Below are 19,895 nucleotides of genomic sequence, written 5' to 3'. Positions count from 1 at the left end.
GAGGAGAAGGATGAGGGGCTGGGCGGGCTGGCACGGTTGAGAAGAGCACATCGGATCTCGGAGCAGCCATTCTGCAGCAGCCGTTCTGTATGGTGCAGGCCCTTGAAAAGCTGAAATACTTGGGGGGGGGGGCTCGTTTTGTATAGGAACCTCATCAGCTTAGGAAGCCCCAGAAGCAGCTTATAGGCCTGTGCATACAACTCAGCTGGCCCGGCGTTCTAACCACTAAGTCATGCTTCCGTATTAAAGGGAAAAAAAGGCTTCCAACCAACACAGAAATACGATTCCCCGGGGCTAGATCCAATTACCCAAGGCACATTTAACGGCACCAGCCGGCTTCTAAGAGGCTGCGTTTAATTATCCGCATTGATAAGCTCCAAGCGGACTCTGATAGATGGGCCTGTCAGAGCCACAATGGAGAATCCCTGACCATAAGGAGAGCCCTGCTGGATCAGCTCATGGAGGTTAACGCAACAAAAAGCACATGGTACAGTCTCCTCCGGGGGGGGGGGGGGCGGTGATGGTAGCCTACACCTCTCTGCCTACACCGGGAAAGAAACAAACTCTGGTGCACACTAAGGGGAAAGGGGGCAGGACGGCATTTTTAATCACTCCCCAATAATTACCAGTGAAATTAGCTGCATAGAGCAAAGGGAATTCTTCATGCAACATACAATTAATTTGGGGAACTCATTTCCACAGGATGTGTGTGTGTGTGTGTGTGTGTGTGTGTGTGTGTGTGTGTGTGTGTGTGTGTGTGTGTGTGTGTAAAGGGCTTTATGCTCAGCAGGTAGGAATCCGTTGGGAGGTCCCTGACCTGAGGAAGGTTCCTCTAGCCTGGACCGGGGCCACAGCCTTTTCAGTCCTGGCCCCTCCAAGGTGGAATGACCTCCTGGGACAGCTGCGGGCTTTCACAGGGCCACAGGGCCACAGTTTGTTGCCATCGGTGGGGGGGTTATAATTGGGAATTTTAATGTTTTATGAGGTTATATATTAATCGTAAACTGCCACAAGCCTTTCGGGAGTGGCGGAATAGAAGCCGAAAAAGAAAGAAAGAAAGAAAGAAAGAAAGAAAGAAAGAAAGAAAGAGAGAGAGAGAGAGAGAGAGAGAGAGAGAGAGAGAGAGAGAGAGAGAGAAAGAGAGAGAGGGGGGGAGGGGGAAGGAAGGAAGGAAGGAAGATAGATTTCTTTTTCCATGCAACTACCATGGCAAGAATAATCGCAGCTGAGAATTGGAAACAACAGAATCTACCTAAACTGATGAACTGGTTGGATGAACGGGGAGAACTATCTAAAATGGCAAAGCCAACCTGTCTAGTGCACAGCAGACCCGAAGAAGAATCCGAAGATCTAAGGCACTACCGTATAGATTATATACACAGACAGCTAACCAATGTGTGAGCTGAATAAGGGCCAACCACAAGCATATGGAGGCACAATATTTCTGTACTTTATTTCTTTCGTTTCCTTCTTCCTCTCTTAAAACTAACAAAGCTGGTCTTCCCAGCAGCTAAGAAACAGCAGCACCGGTGCCAGGTTGCAACGGACTCATGACAACCCCGGACAGGTCTCCAAGGCAAGAGATATTCACCGGTGGTTGCCCTCCTCTCTGCAGCTCAACAAGGTCGGGGATTCTTGTACAGGCAATATGAGGACAACGTTGGCCTACCTTGCCAGGCTATTGTATGGATTGCAGGTGAAGCAATCGGGACACCCTCAAAACACACGGCTCAATGTTATTTTACCAGATCATGTGCTAACTTGTGGGATAGTTCCACAGCTTGGGAGTCCGCGCTTCTGTTTACAGAGTCCTTTCGGCTTCGTTGGCAGGTCTCCCATCCGATCACTTGCGATCTGACAAGGCCAGAGTCCTAGCACAGAGGCTCTTAGTGGGGCCTGAGACGAATTCGTGGAGGGACTGGGCAACCAGTAGTTATTAGCCACGGAGTTATGCCCTCTGTATGTCCTCAGCTTCTCTGCCTCCCTGGAGCGTCTCAGACCAGGTGCTGGACCCTCCGTCTGACCCAGGACAGCTCTTCTTTACAGAATAAGGAGGAGATCATGACACAATAGAGCTGGGGTAGTCAAACTGCGGCCTTCCAGATGTCCATGGACTACAATTCCCATGAGCCCCTGCCAGCGTTTGCTGGAATTGTAGTCCATGGACATCTGGAGGGCCACAGTTTGACTACCCCTGCAGTAGGGTTTTCACACGTAGGCCGCTCCTGCACGCACCATCCGTCAAGACAACAAGAAAAGCTAAATTCCAGTGTCACCTGCCAAGACCTTGCCACTTGCCACTCTTTTCCACGCCCTGCCTAAAAGTCCAAAAACCCATCTAACCCACAGCAACGACCAAAGGCTCAGTCAGAATTAGGCACGTTGAGTAGATCTCCATGCCTGACAAAAATGGGGTCCAGGAGCACCCTGAAGGCCAACAAAGATTTATTCACGGCGTGAGCTTTCCAGTGCAGGCACTCTCCACGAGCCCAAGGTCACCCAGCTGGCTGCATGTGGGGGAGCGGGGAATCAAATCCTACTTGTCAGATTAGAAGTCCACACTCCTATCCACTATGCCAAGCTGCACTCCTAGGCACTACACCAATACCAGAAGAGGTGTGTACCTACGTGCCACAAAACACCTTAAGGAAGTGGTTCTCAACCTGGGGGGTCGGGACCCCTTGGCGGGTCAAACGACCATTTCACAGGGGTTGTGGCAGGGCAAGCAGCTTGACCAGGGGGACACCATCCACACAACAGCCTTGTGGGGTAGACTGAGATAGACCATTAATCTGTCTGGAGCAGTGGAAAAAAGCGAGATTGGCATGGTGGGACAAGAGGCAGAACTGAACTGAGAAACCCTGGGGGGAAAACAGTTTATATGCCATCATGAACCATGGATCTTCAGGCCATTGTCAGTTTGGGTTTAATTTCTGTGACAGAACCCTTGCCTAATTTTATGGTTGGGGGTCTCCACCACATGGGGAACTGTATTAAAGGGGAAGGAAGGTGGAGGAAGGCATGAGGAAGGTGGAGACCCACTGGCTTAAGGGTTGAGGGGAAGATAAAAAGTGATACAGGCACGAGGGGCAGAAAGCTCTGTCTGGATCTTGCGGCTGCTGCACACAGGCAGCATGTCCGCCCTAGAACATGGACGTGCCCTGCGCTCCCCAGTGGCTAAGCGCTGCAGCAGGGGTGGCCAGTCTGTGGAAGCTTGTTCTCAACTTCCTAATTCAATCGGTCAAAGCCTAACCAGCAGTGAGCAAGTTGCTTTTCAAGACGACGAGGAATGGAAAGAGGGAGAAAGCGCCGTTAAAGGGTAGCCACAAACTAGGCTGTGGCCAGTTGCCAGGGGGCATCGCAGGTCACGCTGGCACCCCGCTGGCAGACGGACCTGCCTCAACCCATGCCCCGGCCAAAGGAAGGATAATTCGCTGGGATCCCACCAGGCGCTTCATGGGCCCTTGGCACCAAGGAGGGCAGAACGAGGCTGGCCTACCAGGAACCTTCTTGGGGGACTCTGGCCAGCCCCCATGGAAGCAGGATGCCCGACTGGGTTTGGCAGGGCACCATTTGGTTAGCAAAGGTTACGCGCCAAGAAAACCAAGACAAAGCCTCTACATCAGGGCTCCCCAACGGGCACCACGGCACCCGCCAATGCCTTTCCTGATGCCAGCGAGTGTTGGGGGGGGGGGGCTCTTGCCCAGGAAGCCTTTGGACTGGCAGTGCAGATTTTTAAAAACACTGATTTGGCAGCCCCTGCCAGCCCAGCGCAAGGATTAAGCCAAAGGCAGAAAGAGCCCCAGGAAGGACTGGGAGGAAGTCTAACAAAGCAGCATCCGTGGAATGAATGTGAAGCTGCCTTAGACCTGATCAGACCCTCGGCCCATCCATGGCTAGTCAGTCTGGCTGCCGAGTCATTTTTAACTGGAGATGCCAGGAATTGAATCTAGAACCTTCTGCATGCCGTAGCCCCACCCGGCTCTGGTTCCCATCAAGCACAGGTCATGTTCATCCAGAGTCAGGACGCTGCCTTGTCCCTCAGGCCCGGGTAGCCCAGCCCAGCAGAGGAGCAGCAGCACCCACCCATTCTGCTGCAACTCTCCTCCTGCAGGACCCAACCCAGAGCTGGCAACCCTACCCGTTTCGGCCAAGGCCTGTCTTTCCTTTTCAGCAGCAGCAGATGCCCAGGTGCCTCGGGAAGCTTTCAAGCAAGACACCAGGGGACTTCCCCTGTTTGCCACCAGCGTTTTGGTGCATAGGGGTATACTGCCTCTGCTCCTGGAGGCTTCACTGAGCTCCCTCAGCTCACAGTGACCGTAGGACCTGTCCCTTGAGAATTATTTTAAGCCGCCCTAAGCTAGTGCCCAACCCCAGGCCCTGTGCTGTGAGTCCCAGAAGTCAGGTGAACTTGCTACAGATGAGCTTGGCAGGATCCTGAGTTGGGCCTGAAGAGCCCACCAGTACACTGGAAAGGCTCACGTTGTCTCTCCCACTTGCCCAGCCCCAGTTTCCCCTCCTTTGATACCCTGATGGCACAGGAACAGAAGAGGCCTCTGTTTGACCCCATAATGAGCCAGGACCCCAAGGACCCCCCCCCATGCCTCAGCTCCTCCTTTCACATGCTAAACAACGCCTGCAGGTAGAAGTGCCACCTGTACACATCACCGGCCTTGCCGCTTCCGACTGATCTGTGCTTGTGCTCGCATCCCAGGGCTGTCCCTTGCCGCCAAAAGCTGCCAGAAGACAGGACTCCGCGTGCCTCGTCTTCTGCGGGGGGGGGGGGGGCTCTCTTGTGGGAAAGGAAAACCAGGCCTTCCGGACTCGGCGGAGAAGCGCCAGGCCTCCCTGAATGCTGCCGCAACGGCGCAAATCAAGGGCGTGAAAAACCGTAAAGCCGGCCCCAACAGTTTGTGTCCAAAGGTGTGGAAGGGGCCTCGGAGATTTACGGGGCCATAACGGGCGGGATTTCCCCCCTCACGTCCCTCCCCATCAGGCGCCTTCATTAATAGAGAAGCAGAGTTCTCCTGGGGGGGGGGGTCAAGGAAGCTCTCCGGTTTCCATGAGCCTCAGTTTGACATGGCCGGACGCTCCTGCCTTCTGTTCTGGGGCGAAGCGGCAGAGAACTCAAAGCGTGGCATGCAGGCCAGGTGACCAAACAAGGAAGGTCTTTGGGGGGGGGGGGGGAGATGCAAGCAGGCTAACAGGTTACTAGGCAACGGCTGCCTACCTGCCTCAGGTTCTCTAAGGGCTCAGGCAGCCCAAACACGTCCAATGATCACGGTTCGGGATGCCAAAGCCAGAGTGAGGCTAGGATCTGTATTCCGGTAAGGAGCTTGCTGGGTCAGCTGGGTCTAGCCTCCCGCCCAGAGGATGCAGCCGGCCGGCCTGAGAGCGTGGGCTGCCCAGAGGAGATAAAAATGGGCCAGGGCCAGCCTCAAGCCTCCATTCTGGAAAGGCAGTCCATGAAAGGAGCACTCGTAACTTAACTTGATTTTGACGGCCGAAGCTGCCAGAGTCCTCCTTTCCTTCATTTCTTTATCCTCACTCCCTAGCAGGGACGTTGTTGAGTAACCTGAGACAAGCAACATCAGAGCAAAAGGAACTCAGTTGCCTCCGGTCTCCAGTTCAGCTGCCGCAGCAGTGTCATAATTAAGAATGGAAGCCTCTACTCTGGAGAAATGGGCTTGATTCCCCACTCCTCCTCCACATGCAGCCAGCTGGGTGACCTTGGGCTAGTCACAGTTCTCCTAGAGCTGTTCTTTCAGAGCAGTTCTGTTGGAGCTCTCTCAGCTCCACCTCCCTCACAAGGTGTCTGTTGTGGGGAGAGGAAGGGAAAGGCGACTGTAAGCTTTGAGTCTCCTTTGGGTTGTGAAAAGTGGGGTATAAAACCCAACTCTTCTTTTTTTTGGCCATAGGTTCCCTTTCCCAGACACCGCCTTCTTCTTCCCCCCTGGTTGCTCCGCTGGGTTGTTCTGCTCACACCTCAGCCCCTCCCTTCCCTCCATTACTGTGTTGCCCTGCAATGGGGATTCCCAGCCAGGGGTCCCTGGAGCTACGGAAGGGGCTGTGTGGTCTTCCCTGCCGTTCAGACGGCTGCTGACACCATGAGGCCTCACTGGATTGATTGATCAGCTGGCTCTGGCCTCTCACTTCTGGGCCCAGTCCCGTGAAGGCGCCTGGCACCTCCTCCAGGGCTCTTCAAAGCCTGAAAAATATTTCCTCCATGGTCAGAAGGGTGAAAAAGGCTACCCTACAAGACCACGCCCTTCTGCCCCCCTTGGAAATCCCTCCACCTGCTTTCCGTGTGCTGGTGGCTCCGGCACAGCTGTCTCCAAAGCCCTGCCTGATTCTTTCAAGCTGCATCATTAGTTAAGCAGCAGATAGAGAGAGACAATCGACGTCAACTGGACCTGAGTAAAGCTCCAGCCTTTTTGGCCCCGTTAACACAAGATATGTTCTGGCCCCTGCCACTTATCTGTCTCGGCTGGGAATAAGTAAGCAAAGAAGGGCATTTACCCTTGCAAGATGCTCTGTCTTGCCTTCAGCTCTTCTAGGGGGTTGCTATAAGAACATCCCCCTTACTCTGAGACAATGCTTTTGTGGGAGTGGCGAAATTGATACAAGAGAGCATATATTGTTCCACTGCCCTGCTTTTGTGGCAACTTGATTGAACCACTCCTTAAAAAGTTGCCAGAACATCATGATGTAGACTGAGCAAAGAGGCTGCTAAGTGTTGAGTCCCCCCAGGTGACAACTCAGCTGGCTAAGTTTTGTGCCGCCACCATAAAACTCCGATGCTCTAATGTAGTTCTATTTTATGATCTGTTTTAAATTGTATTATATCAAATGACCCTGTTCTTTTGGTCTTTTATGTATTAACTTCATATGACTTGGTCTGAATGACTGTAATAAAGTTTGAACTGAACTGAACCTACCTGATTCTCCACCACTGTGCCCCAAAGGGACTTGCCCTCTTCCAGCACATTGAGCCCTCTCCAGGGGCTCTCTCAAGACACTTGGTCCTTTCTCCCACACGGCCCGGAACCACCTCCCAATCTGTCCACTGAGGGGTCGTTGGCCACCAATGGGGAGCCTCCACTGGCCACAGAAGGCCAATGGTGAGTCTGCCCAGCCCCTAGCCACCTCCCCCCCCACTCCTTCCAGCCAGAAGAAGAGCCAGCCACTCCGCTGGCCAACCCCCCCCCCCCCCCCCCGAAAGGTAAGCTGGCCAGAGAGCTGGGAGGAAGGGAGAGGCTGGGGCACAGGCCAACCACCAACCACCCTTCCTGTATATCTCTGATTCCTCCCTCCCTCCCTCCCTCCCTCCCTCCCTCCCTCCCTCTTTCTTTCTTTCTTTCTTTCTTTCTTTCTTTCTTTCTTTCTTTCTTTCTTTCTTTCTTTCTTTCTTTCTTTCTTTCTTTCTTTCTTTCTTTCTTTCTTTCTTTCTTTCCTTCTTCGTTCCAGCTGTTTTCTCCAGAGGAACTTGTGCCTGGTGATCAGTCAGTATTCCTGGAGATCTCCAAGCCCCCCAACTGGAGGTTGGCAACCAGCTGCGTGCACATGGAGGGGAGGTTGGGGGCTCATACCAGGCCTCTGAATTTTGGGTCTGCTACTCGTTGACCGTCTCACCATGCTGGATCTCACTCAAGACAGAGCAGGGGGAGGTAGGCCAGCACCCAGGAAGGACACACTGCAGGCCTGTGTCCTGGCCCCCACCCCCACCCCCACCCCCGGTGCATTCCTGGAGCTGAACCGTAGGCTGCGTTGATGTTGCCGGCAGGTGAGATTTGGATTCTGGGACCAAGGGAAAGAAGGCCTCCCAGCACAGGATGGGCTTCACTTTTCCAAGACGGAGAAGAGTGTGTTTGGCGGGAACCTGGGGAGATTCATCTGGAGAGCTTTAAACAGAAGCCACAAGGGGAAGGAGATGTCCAACACAGGGATTCTCAGGCAGGAGAGCCAATACCTATGGCCCACCTGGGAAGGAGCGGTCAAACAGGGCCAATGCCTGAAGCCTGGGCAATAAAAAGGAAGCACTCAAGTTTCTCATGAGGACAGATGGCTTAGTAGGCATAACAGAAACTGTGGCATGATTCCAATGACTGCAATGCAGCCCTGGATAGATATGAGTTGTTTAAAAGAATCAGAAAAGGCCGAAGAGGAGGTGGAGTGGTGCAGTATGTGAGGAGAGGGCTTGCCTGTCTAGAGATACTAGAGGAGGAGAGTGACACTCTGTTGGCAAGTGTCTGGGTGAAGATAAGGGAGGAGAAACAAAGAGAACAGTGCTCGGCCTCTGCTACAGACTGCCTGACCAGGGTGCTGCTCTCCTTGAGCAGCTTGACAGAATATTTGTTTGTTTGTTTGTTTATTCTACTTATATGCCGCCACTCCTGGATCTGCCATCTCACGGCGGCTCAGAGCACATAAAACATACAGTAAAAATACAAAGTCCATGTCAATCTCAACCCCCGGAATCCTACTCCCCAACCCAATCCACCCGCATAGTCTGCTAGATCCCCAGGGTTAATGTTACATATGGCAGCCCATCCCACGGCTGAACTAGACTCCTAGAATCCTAGAGTGGGAAGGGGCCATAGAGGCCATCCAGCCTCCAGCATCCAGGAGAAGGATCTGTCCAGCCGCTGCTTGAAGACGGCCAGTGAGGGGGAGCTCCCCACCCCCTTAAGCAGCCCAAACTACTTGGACTGTGAAATCCCCCCCTCCTGATAGTCCCTTCTCGTTTTCCCTCCTGCAGCCCCTTCCCTAGTTAGAGTTCCTGCACTACATCACATGTTCTAACTGGTATTTTGCTAGTTAACAATAAAATCCTGGCCGTGGCAACATGAGGAGAGAAAGGCCGTTGCCAGGAGCTGTCTGATAAGGAGCTCAAGGAGTATTCTGAATACGTTCCCTAGGGAACAGTTTGATTCAGGCACGCTAACCAGCTCGACCCCTGGCCCTAAAGAAATATGCCCACCCCCCACTGGCTCCTGCCTGGTGGGACGAGCTCCCAAGAGAGTTCAGGGCCCTGACGGGACTTGCCAAGCTCTGTGGGGCATGCCAGACAAAGCTCTTCCGTCGGGCTTCAGGGTGAGGCCAGTTAGGAAACCATAAGGCGGGGTTATTCCAACTGCGGCCCTCCAGATGTCCATGGACTACTATTCCCATGAGCCCCTGCCGGGTCTCCCTCTCATCCCCTGCCCCAACTCTTCCCTCCGATTTGGTACCTATGCGAGCTCACTTAACTTCCTAGGAAATCATTAATTACCTGCAGGTGCTGACAACTGTTTTTAATCTACTGTTTTTAAAGTTTTGTAGACATTAATGCAATCTTACTGATTTATTGCCAGCGTAAGTTTAAACTGTTCACCGCCCTGAGATGGCCAGTTCAAGAGGGGCGGTGTATAAATTGTCGATCTATAAATAAAAACAAAAAAATCTGCCAGGAAAACTCTGTCAGGCAGCGGCAGGGAGCAATTCTGGGTGCGTGCCAAAAATGTGGCATGCTTACGAAGCAGGATTCTCTCCTCAATGTCTGGAGGCGAACCCCAGTTCTGTAACCAAATCTGTGCCTCAGTGAGAGCTCTATGGACCGCCAGCCCAGAGGTAGAAAGAGGGTGCTGCAAAACCTGTGGGTGACTCATGCCAAGGGAGCTCGCTGACCTACCTCGCAGGGTGGTTGTGAGGCTAAGCAAAGGCCAGGAGAACAGAGTCAGCCGTCTGGGGCCTGCACTGGGGGGAAAGCTGAATGAAGTACAGCTGAAGGAAATGCGAATCCCCAGGCAGCGCAGGCAAGGGAGGGATCCGGGAGGAGAGAAGGGGCGCACGGCCCATCGGGAAGGAGAGAGGCTTCGGGGGAGAGACGAAGTTCAGGGGAGCCGGCGCTAGAGACAGAGGGCGTCGAGGCTGAGCGGGAGACAGAAGAGACAAAGCTCTGCGGGGGAGGCGGCGGAGGCGGCGGGGCTTGTCGTGGGACGTCAGCAGGCGGCCGCCTCCCCCCCCCCCCCCCCCCCGCTGGCTGGGCTGGAGCCGCCCGGGGAGGAGCGGGGACTCTGCCGCTTTGGGACAGGCTTGCCGGGATTCCCTGGCGCAGCCCCTGGGCAGCCCCTCCTCCAAAGGAAGCCGCCGGCCCCCTTCGAGGTCTTGCGGAGGTCTGTGCGGCGTGCGTGCGTGCGTGGGAAGCCCCCGTTCCTTCTGCTCCCCGCGGAGCCCCCCGGCCCTCCCTTTCCTCGCCTTCCCGAGCTTCACGGCCTCCTGCCGCAGGCTGCGCTCCCCTTTTCTAGATTTCGCAAAGAATGAGGTTTGGCGAATTTTGACGGGATTGTCCCGTCCCCCCCCCCCCCCCCGGTATTCAGATTCCTAACCTCGGTAGCCTGCAAAACCCCCGGGCACAGCCGAGCTCCCCGAGCAACCAGTCGGTGAGCGGCTGGCTGAAATAGCAAGGACTTCATGCCCTGCCCACCGCTAAGCCAGACGGCCCAAGGTTCCCTTGCTGTGGGAACCTCAATTCCTGAAATGATGCCCCATAGCTCTTTCTTCTCTCATCACTGGTCTGTGGAATGCCAACGCAAAAGCACTCTGTACGTGCACAGAAGATCTGTACCCTTTAATTAACATTCTAGGGCCAAGGCCTCAGGTTAGTTAGCCTCACACATCCCCACCACAAAACACACCCAGACCAAAAAGTCACAGGCAAAAGGAAGGAATTCTCCCCCAAACAAACAACTTACAGACCCCCCCCCACCACCACCACCACCACAAAATGTGAGGACAGCAGCTCTGTCACTGGCGTTTTGCCACAACCAGTAAGTGGGACCTTCGCGAATAAGGACGGGGTGCCTCCAACAACACGGGCACAAGGCCCACCAGGGAGAGGAAAGTGCGGCTCTCTAGCCAGCTGATGTGGGATTTTCAAACATGGGTCGGGAACCAACTCCAGCAAAGCCGTTCTGAGAGACAGGCCTGCTCCAGGCACAGGTCGTGAACCAAGGTGGCTACTAGGGTGCCCTTGGGTGAGGGCTGGCCAAGCGCGTGGTGAGCAGTAGCCTCTGCCGATGCTCCCCGCAGCTCAAGCAGCTGGGCCAGCCCACCCACGGGCCGACAGCCGTCCCTCGGCAGGTGCTGGCTGGCTGGCTGGCTGGCTCCCCCGCAGGGCGCGGGAGCCCAAGCTGCACCTCTGGCCCCAGGCGGCAGGGAGGGCGCGCTCTTTTTTTGGACCGCACTCCAGGAAGTGACTCAGAATAGCTGCACCTTTCGGGCATTCCCTCGAGGGCTCCACGGAGTGCCAGACCAAAGAGACCAAAGCGGGCAGGCAGCCCGCCAGGAGGAAGCAGAAGAGAAGCGGATCCCAGTCAGGGAGGGGAAGCAGAAACACACCAAGGTAGAAAGAAAACGGGGAAAGGTCAAAGCACTCCCATGGCGGCCGAAAGACCCACTCAGGGGGCCTTGAGAGACCAGAGAGCCCCTGCGCCCCCCTCCCCCCACGCCCTGGGATGAAAGGCTGGGGGGAGGGGGGCTAAACTGCCAAGATTTCCCTGGAGGAGGGAGACAAAAGAGGGTAACATGATCCCCTCCAGGTAGGCAGGCCGGCCGCCTTTGAAAGGCGAGACCAGCTCCTAGCTGTGGCACCGTTCCTTATATAAGGTTGCTCCCAATACACAGAAAAGAGCTCATTCCAAAACGGGTGCATGGCAGATGGGCCGTCCCAAGCCAAACCCTGCCCACCCAGGCAAGCTCCTTCCCCGCCCCCCGCCCCCCCCTCTCTTAAAAGTCCCAGGGAGTTTGCTCCTGAGTCAAAGGCCTCTCCCCTCTCTGAGAAATACCTGCCCTTTGTGGGATTGAGGGCCCGGAAGGCAGGCCTGCGGAGCAAACATTTCGCTCTTTTGCACCCTCGTCTGCTGGGCGCCCAGGAAGGCCAGCTTGACCAAAGACCACCCCTCCTTCCCACAAGGACCCGGCCTCTCCTCGCAGAAAGGGAGGGCGATGCCCTCCTCTGATCCCAGGAAGGAATCCTTCCCAAGCCAGAGAGATCAGACGGGAATCTGGCTCACTCCCTGACCCGCAGGCTGCACCCGAAACAAACCTGAAGCAAGGAATTGCAAAAGAGGCCGAGGCAACTAGTGGATGGAGAAGCTTCCCCTCCGGTTTTGTCTGGGGCACCCAATCCGGAAACCCCCCCCCCCCCCGTCCAGGGAAGGGACAGCAAACGGGAAATATCAATAGGACGGAAGCTGGAAGAGGAAAGGGGGGTAGAAGAAGGACCCCAGACTCTGCAGCCGGCCTCCCACTAGGAAACTCACCAGGGGTGAAGGAGGAAGGACACAAGGGACGCCACGTGCCTGCGAAGCCCAGGATAGGGGTGGGATGCAAGGAAGGAGGGAGACGCGGAGGGTGGGGCCTGGAACCCAGATCCCCTGGGTCCACTATGACACTCTCAGCACTACGACACGGGGTCTCTACTTTGAAATGGGGACGGGGGGAGAGGCAGAGCTAGGGTAGCCAACTCCGGATTATCAAAGGAGACACCTCAGCGAGCCAACCTTGCAAAACAGTCGCTTTCTCCAAGGAGACCAGTTGTAATTCCAAGATCTCTCCAGCTCCCACCAGGAGAATGGCAACCCAATATAGGGTCCCAGACTGTCCCCCCCCCCTTCTACACAATTTTAGAACCAACCAGTCCATTTTTATTTTTGCCCTCCCTCAAAGGAACTCAACACTGCAGCACATTCCTGCCCAAACCTCACAACAGCCCCGCAAGGTAGGCTAGATCGGGAAACACTAAGAGACCTGACTTCACCCAGCCAACGCCCTGGAAGGAGAGGGAGGATTTGAACCAGGACCTCCCTGTTAGTAGCCTGAAGGTGAGGGAAGGACCAGAGAGGACCCTCTCCCATTCCCCTTCACCACCAGCCTTTGACACGCACCCAAAACAGACCCGCAACCAGCCCATGTTCAGAGCAACAGAGAACTACGAGCAAGGGGGCTGGGGAAGAGCACCCCATTGGAAAGTTGGTCAGGGGGGGAAATAAGCTTCCAGGAGAGGAGAGGGGGAGGAGGAGGGGTCAGCCAAGCCTCTCCCTTAATACATCAGGGCTGCTCCCCTGAGCTGGGGGGAGGCAGGAGAGGGTTCCCAGCCTCCAGGTGGGGCCTGGGGATCCCCTGGAATTCCAGCCCATCTCCAGGCCACAGAGCTCAGATCCCCTGGAGGAAAGGGCTGCTTGGGAGGGGGACGGAGGTATGCCAGCCTCCAGGTGGGGCCTGGGGATCCCCTGGACTTCCAGCTCATCTCCAGACTACAGAGCTCAGTTCCCCTGGAGGAAAGGGCTGCTTGAGAGGGGGACGGAGGGATGCCAGCCTCCAGGTGTGGCCTGGGGATCCCCTGGAATTCCAGCTCATCTCCAGACTACAGGGCTCATTTCCCCTGGAGGAAAGGGCTGCTTGGGAGGGGGACGGAGGGATGCCAGCCTCCAGGTGGGGCCTGGGGATCCCCTGGACTTCCAGCTCATCTCCAGACTACAGAGCTCAGTTCCCCTGGAGGAAAGGGCTGCTTGAGAGGGGGACGGAGGGATGCCAGCCTCCAGGTGGGGCCTGGGGATCCCCTGGACTTCCAGCTCATCTCCAGACTACAGAGCTCAGTTCCCCTGGAGGAAAGGGCTGCTTGGGAGGGGGACGGAGGGATGCCAGCCTCCAGGTGGGGCCTGGGGATCCCCTGGACTTCCAGCTCATCTCCAGACTACAGAGCTCAGTTCCCCTGGAGGAAAGGGCTGCTTGAGAGGGGGACGGAGGGATGCCAGCCTCCAGGTGGGGCCTGGGGATCCCCTGGAATTCCAGCCCATCTCCAGACTACAGGGCTCAGTTCCCCTGGAGGAAAGGGCTGCGTGGGAGGGGGACGGAGGGATGCCAGCCTCCAGGTGTGGCCTGGGGATCCCCTGGAATTCCAGCCCATCTCCAGACTACAGGGCTCAGTTCCCCTGGAGGAAAGGGCTGCTTGGGAGGGGGACGGAGGGATGCCAGCCTCCAGGTGGGGCATGGGGATCCCCCGGAATCGCAGCCCATCTCCAGACTACAGAGCTCAGTTCCCCTGGAGGAAAGGGCTGCTTGGGAGGGGGACGGAGGGATGCCAGCCTCCAGGTGGGGCCTGGGGATCCCCTGGAATTCCAGCCCATCTACAGACTACAGAGCTCAGTTCCCCTGAAGGAAAGGGCTGCTTGGGAGGGGGATGGAGGGATGCCAGCCTCCTGGTCGGACCTGGGGATCCCCTGGAATTCCAGCTCATCTCCAGACTACAGGGCTCAGTTCCCCTGGAGGAAAGGGCTGCTTGGGAGGGATGCCACCCTCCAGGTGGGGCCTGGGGATCCCCTGGAATTCCAGCTCATCTCCAGACTACAGGGCTCATTTCCCCTGGAGGAAAGGGCTGCTTGGGAGGGGGACGGAGGGATGCCAGCCTCCAGGTGGGGCCTGGGGATCCCCCAGATTCGTAGCTCATCTCCAGACTAGAGAGCTCAGTTCCCCTGGAGGAAAGGGCTGCTTGGGAGGGGGACGGAGGGATGCCAGCCTCCAGGTGGGGCCTGGGGATCCCCTGGAATTCCAGCCCATCTCCAGACTACAGGGCTCAGTTCCCCTGGAGGAAAGGGCTGCTTGGGAGGGGGACGGAGGGATGCCAGCCTCCAGGTGTGGCCCGGGGATCCCCTGGAATTCCAGCCCATCTCCAGACTACAGGGCTCAGTTCCCCTGGAGGAAAGTGCTGCTTGGGAGGGGGACGGAGGGATGCCAGCCTCCAGGTGGGGCATGGGGATCCCCTGGAATTCCAGCCCATCTCCAGACTACAGGGCTCAGTTCCCCTGGAGGAAAGTGCTGCTTGGGAGGGGGACGGAGGGATGCCAGCCTCCAGGTGGGGCATGGGGATCCCCCGGAATCGCAGCCCATCTCCAGACTACAGAGCTCAGTTCCCCTGGAGGAAAGGGCTGCTTGGGAGGGGGACGGAGGGATGCCAGCCTCCAGGTGGGGCCTGGGGATCCCCTGGAATTCCAGCCCATCTACAGACTACAGAGCTCAGTTCCCCTGAAGGAAAGGGCTGCTTGGGAGGGGGATGGAGGGATGCCAGCCTCCTGGTCGGACCTGGGGATCCCCTGGAATTCCACCTCATCTCCAGACTACAGGGCTCAGTTCCCCTGGAGGAAAGGGCTGCTTGGGAGGGGGACGGAGGGATGCCACCCTCCAGGTGGGGCCTGGGGATCCCCTGGAATTCCAGCTCATCTCCAGACTACAGGGCTCAGTTCCCCTGGAGGAAAGGGCTGCTTGGGAGGGGGACGGAGGGATGCCACCCTCCAGGTGGGGCCTGGGGATCCCCTGGAATTCCAGCTCATCTCCAGACTACAGGGCTCATTTCCCCTGGAGGAAAGGGCTGCTTGGGAGGGGGACGGAGGGATGCCAGCCTCCAGGTGGGGCCTGGGGATTCCCTGGAATTCCACCTCATCTCCAGACTACAGAGCTCAGTTCCCCTGGAGGAAAGGGCTGCTTGGGAGGGGGACGGAGGGATGCCAGCCTCCAGGTGGGGCCTGGGGATTCCCTGGAATTCCACCTCATCTCCAGACTACAGAGCTCAGTTCCCCTGGAGGAAAGGGCTGCTTGGGAGGGGGACGGAGGGATGCCACCTTCCAGGTGGGGCCTGGGGATCCCCTGGAATTCCACCTCATCTCCAGACTACAGAGCTCAGTTCCCCTGGAGGAAAGGGCTGCTTGGGAGGGGGACGGAGGGATGCCACCTTCCAGGTGGGGCCTGGGGATCCCCTGGAATTCCACCTCATCTCCAGACTACAGGGCTCATTTCCCCTGGAGGAAAGGGCTGCTTGGGAGGGGGACGGAGGGATGCCAGCCTCCAGGTGGGGCCTGGGGATCCCCTGGAATTCCACCTCATCTCCAGACTACAGAGCTCAGTTCCCCTGGAGGAAAGGGCTGCTTGGGAGGGGGACGGAGGGATGCCACCTTCCAGGTGGGGCCTGGGGATCCCCTGGAATTCCACCTCATCTCCAGACTACAGAGCTCAGTTCCCCTGGAGGAAAGGGCTGCTTGGGAGGGGGACGGAGGGATGCCACCTTCCAGGTGGGGCCTGGGGATCCCCTGGAATTCCACCTCATCTCCAGACTACAGGGCTCATTTCCCCTGGAGGAAAGGGCTGCTTGGGAGGGGGACGGAGGGATGCCAGCCTCCAGGTGGGGCCTGGGGATTCCCTGGAATTCCACCTCATCTCCAGACTACAGAGCTCAGTTCCCCTGGAGGAAAGTGCTGCTTGGGAGGGGGACGGAGGGATGCCACCTTCCAGGTGGGGCCTGGGGATCCCCTGGAATTCCACCTCATCTCCAGACTACAGAGCTCAGTTCCCCTGGAAGAAAGGGCTGCTTGGGAGGGGGACGGAGGGATGCCAGCCTCCAGGTGGGGCCTGGGGATCCCCTGGAATTCCACCTCATCTCCAGACTACAGAGCTCAGTTCCCCTGGAGGAAAGGGCTGCTTGGGAGGGGGATGGAGGGATGCCAGCCTCCAGGTGGGGCCTGGGGATCCCCTGGAATTCCACCTCATCTCCAGACTACAGAGCTCAGTTCCCCTGGAGGAAAGGGCTGCTTGGGAGGGGGACGGAGGGATGCCAGCCTCCAGGTGGGGCCTGGGGATTCCCTGGAATTCCACCTCATCTCCAGACTACAGAGCTCAGTTCCCCTGGGGGAAAGGGCTGCTTGGGAGGGGGACGGAGGGATGCCACCTTCCAGGTGGGGCCTGGGGATCCCCTGGAATTCCACCTCATCTCCAGACTACAGAGCTCAGTTCCCCTGGAGGAAAGGGCTGCTTGGGAGGGGGACGGAGGGATGCCAGCCTCCAGGTGGGGCCTGGGGATTCCCTGGAATTCCACCTCATCTCCAGACTACAGAGCTCAGTTCCCCTGGGGGAAAGGGCTGCTTGGGAGGGGGACGGAGGGATGCCACCTTCCAGTGGGGCCTGGGGATCCCCTGGAATTCCACATCTCCAGACTACAGAGCTCAGTTCCCCTGGAGGAAAGGACTGCGTGGGAGGGGGACGGAGGGATGCCAGCCTCCAGGTGGGGCCTGGGGATTCCATGGAATTCCACCTCATCTCCAGACTACAGAGCTCAGTTCCCCTGGGGGAAAGGGCTGCTTGGGAGGGGGACGGAGGGATGCCACCTTCCAGGTGGGGCCTGGGGATCCCCTGGAATTCCACCTCATCTCCAGACTACAGAGCTCAGTTCCCCTGGAGGAAAGGGCTGCTTGGGAGGGGGACGGAGGGATGCCAGCCTCCAGGTGGGGCCTGGGGATTCCCTGGAATTCCACCTCATCTCCAGACTACAGAGCTCAGTTCCCCTGGGGGAAAGGGCTGCTTGGGAGGGGGACGGAGGGATGCCAGCCTCCAGGTGGGGCCTGGGGATTCCCTGGAATTCCACCTCATCTCCAGACTACAGAGCTCAGTTCCCCTGGAGGAAAGGGCTGCTTGGGAGGGGGACGGAGGGATGCCAGCCTCCAGGTGGGGCCTGGGGATCCCCTGGAATTCCACCTCATCTCCAGACTACAGAGCTCAGTTCTCCTGGAGGAAAGGGCTGCTTGGGAGGGGGACGGAGGGATGCCAGCCTCCAGGTGGGGCCTGGGGATCCCCTGGAATTCCACCTCATCTCCAGACTACAGAGCTCAGTTCCCCTGGAGGAAAGGGCTGCTTGGGAGGGGGACTGAGATGCCAGCCTCCAGGTGGGGCCTGGGGATCCCCTGGAATTCCAGCCCATCTCCAGACTACAGAGCTCAGTTCCCCTGGAGGAAAGGGCTGCTTGGGAGGGGGACGGAGGGATGCCAGCCTCCAGGTGGGGCCTGGGGATCCCCTGGAATTCCACCTCATCTCCAGACTACAGAGCTCAGTTCCCCTGGAGGAAAGGGCTGCTTGGGAGGGGGACTGAGATGCCAGCCTCCAGGTGGGGCCTGGGGATCCCCTGGAATTCCAGCCCATCTCCAGACTACAGAGCTCAGTTCCCCTGGAGCAAAGGGCTGCTTGTGAGGGGGACGGAGGGATGCCAGCCTCCAGGTGGGGCCTGGGGATCCCCTGGAATTCCACCTCATCTCCAGGCCACAGAGCTCAGTTCCCCTGGAGGAAAGGGCTGCTTGGGAGGGGGATGGAGGGATGCCAGCCTCCAGATGGGGCCTGGGGATCCCCTGGAATTCCAGCCCATCTCCAGGCCACAGGGCTCAGTTCCCCTGGAGGAAAGGGCTGCTTTGGGGGGTTGGTCTCTCTTGCAAGGCGTCCCTCCGAGCTTCCCAAACTCCCCAGCCACCGTCCCCCCGATTCCCGGAGCCTCCCGCCCTGGAGCTGGCACCCCTGCTCCCCGCCCCTCCCCTTCAGCCTCCCGCCGGGGCTGCGCTGCCGGAAGCGTCTGGGCCCTCACCTGGTCTTCCTCCCCGGCGGGAGTTGGCACCCGAGGCCCGGCCCGTCTCAGGGCTCCCGGCGCGGCTGCTGGCAGCTCCGGCTCTGGCCAACTTCCGGGTTCGCCGCCGCCATCTTGGACTTCCGGTCGGGCCCGGCCCAGAGGGGAGGGGAGGGGAGGGGCCGCGCGCCGGCAATTCCGGCTCCCCCTCGGAACGCCGCCGGTCGGCTCCACCCGCCCCTGACGCAAGCCGACTTCCGGCGTCGCGACGGCAGCCTTGGGGGGCGGCGGGTCCTTCGCAGGGCGGCGATGAGGGCGGCCGCCCCCCAGGCCCGGCGGCCCACCGAAGAGGGAACGGGCGCGGGGGATCGAGGGGCCTCTGCGGCCTGCGGTCTGCCCCGCATATGGCGACCCGCGGTCTGGGCGACTCCGGCCTCGGTCCCGCTCTGCTGACGTCCGCTGAAGAAGGGCGGAAGTAGGGCGGAGAAGCGCCATGGAAGGGCTGGGGCCGGGGAAGGGCAAGGCCAAGGAATGCGGCCGGGACACTTGAGGCTTCTCAGGCTGCTTTGCACGGCATTCGTGTATATTTCGAACACTTGACTGAACGCATGCCTTTTGCTGCCAGGTATTCTTTCCGTGCAGGAGGCTGGAGAGGAGGGAGCGGAGCAAAATACTGAGAAATGAAAATAACTCCAGAATCACAGTGTTGGAAGGCACCTCCGGGGTGGTCTAGTCCAGCCCTCTGCAAAATTCAAGGCACTCACAACGACCTGCCCACCCACAATGACCCCAATTCCATGCCCAGGTTATGCCCCCATCACCAAAATCTCCAGAACCCAGCCTGGGCTGGAGGGAATTCACCTCCCATCACACAGTGACAATCAGCAATTCCCTGGGTCTGCAAGGAAGGGGCACAAGAGACAAAATCCCTTCCTGCCCACCCACTCACCATCTACCTAAGTTCACAAAATCAGCATTTCTGTCAGAAGATTATCCAACCTCTGCTTAAAAACTTACAAGGAAGGAGAGCCCACCACCTCCCGAGGAAGCCTGTTCCACTGGGGAACCACTCTTAACTGTCAGAAACTTCCGGATGTTTAGAAGGAATTTCTTTTGCATTAATTTCAGCCAATTGGTTCTGGTCCGACCCTTTGGGGCAAGAGAGAACAACTCTGCTCCATCCTCTTCAAGTACTTGAAGATGGTTATCATACCACCTCTTAGTCCTCTTCTCTCCAGGCAAAACAGACCAAGCTTCCCCAAGCTTTCCTCAACAGACTTGATCTCCAAACCCCTCACCATTTTCGTTGCCCTCCTCTGGACACTCTCCAGTTTGTCTACATCCATCCTCAGTTGTGAACACAGTACTCCAAATGAGGCCGAACCAGAGCAGAGTAAAGTGGTAATATCACCTCACATGATCTGGACACTCTTCTTTTTTTGACACAGCCCCCAATCCCATTTGCCTTTTTGGCCACTGAGTC

General features: G+C 57.7%; 1 protein-coding gene across 2 annotated transcripts in view; it reads right to left on the bottom strand.

Moving 5' to 3' along the window:
- SBNO2 (strawberry notch homolog 2) overlaps positions 1-18,669 on the bottom strand; it is a 109,252-nt gene extending 90,583 nt beyond the window's left edge. For both annotated transcript variants that reach the window (XM_077331457.1, XM_077331458.1), the window contains exon 1: positions 18,434-18,669. The gene's annotated coding sequence lies outside the window, so the exon portion shown is untranslated. The remainder of the gene's footprint in view (positions 1-18,433) is intronic.
- Positions 18,670-19,895: the final 1,226 nt, after the last annotated feature.

This window comes from Paroedura picta, chromosome 4, assembly GCF_049243985.1.
Source record: "Paroedura picta isolate Pp20150507F chromosome 4, Ppicta_v3.0, whole genome shotgun sequence".
NCBI classification, from domain to species: Eukaryota; Metazoa; Chordata; class Lepidosauria; order Squamata; family Gekkonidae; genus Paroedura; species Paroedura picta.
The sequence above is the reverse complement of the archived record's forward strand: the minus strand, read 5'-3'. Positions and strand labels throughout refer to the sequence as shown.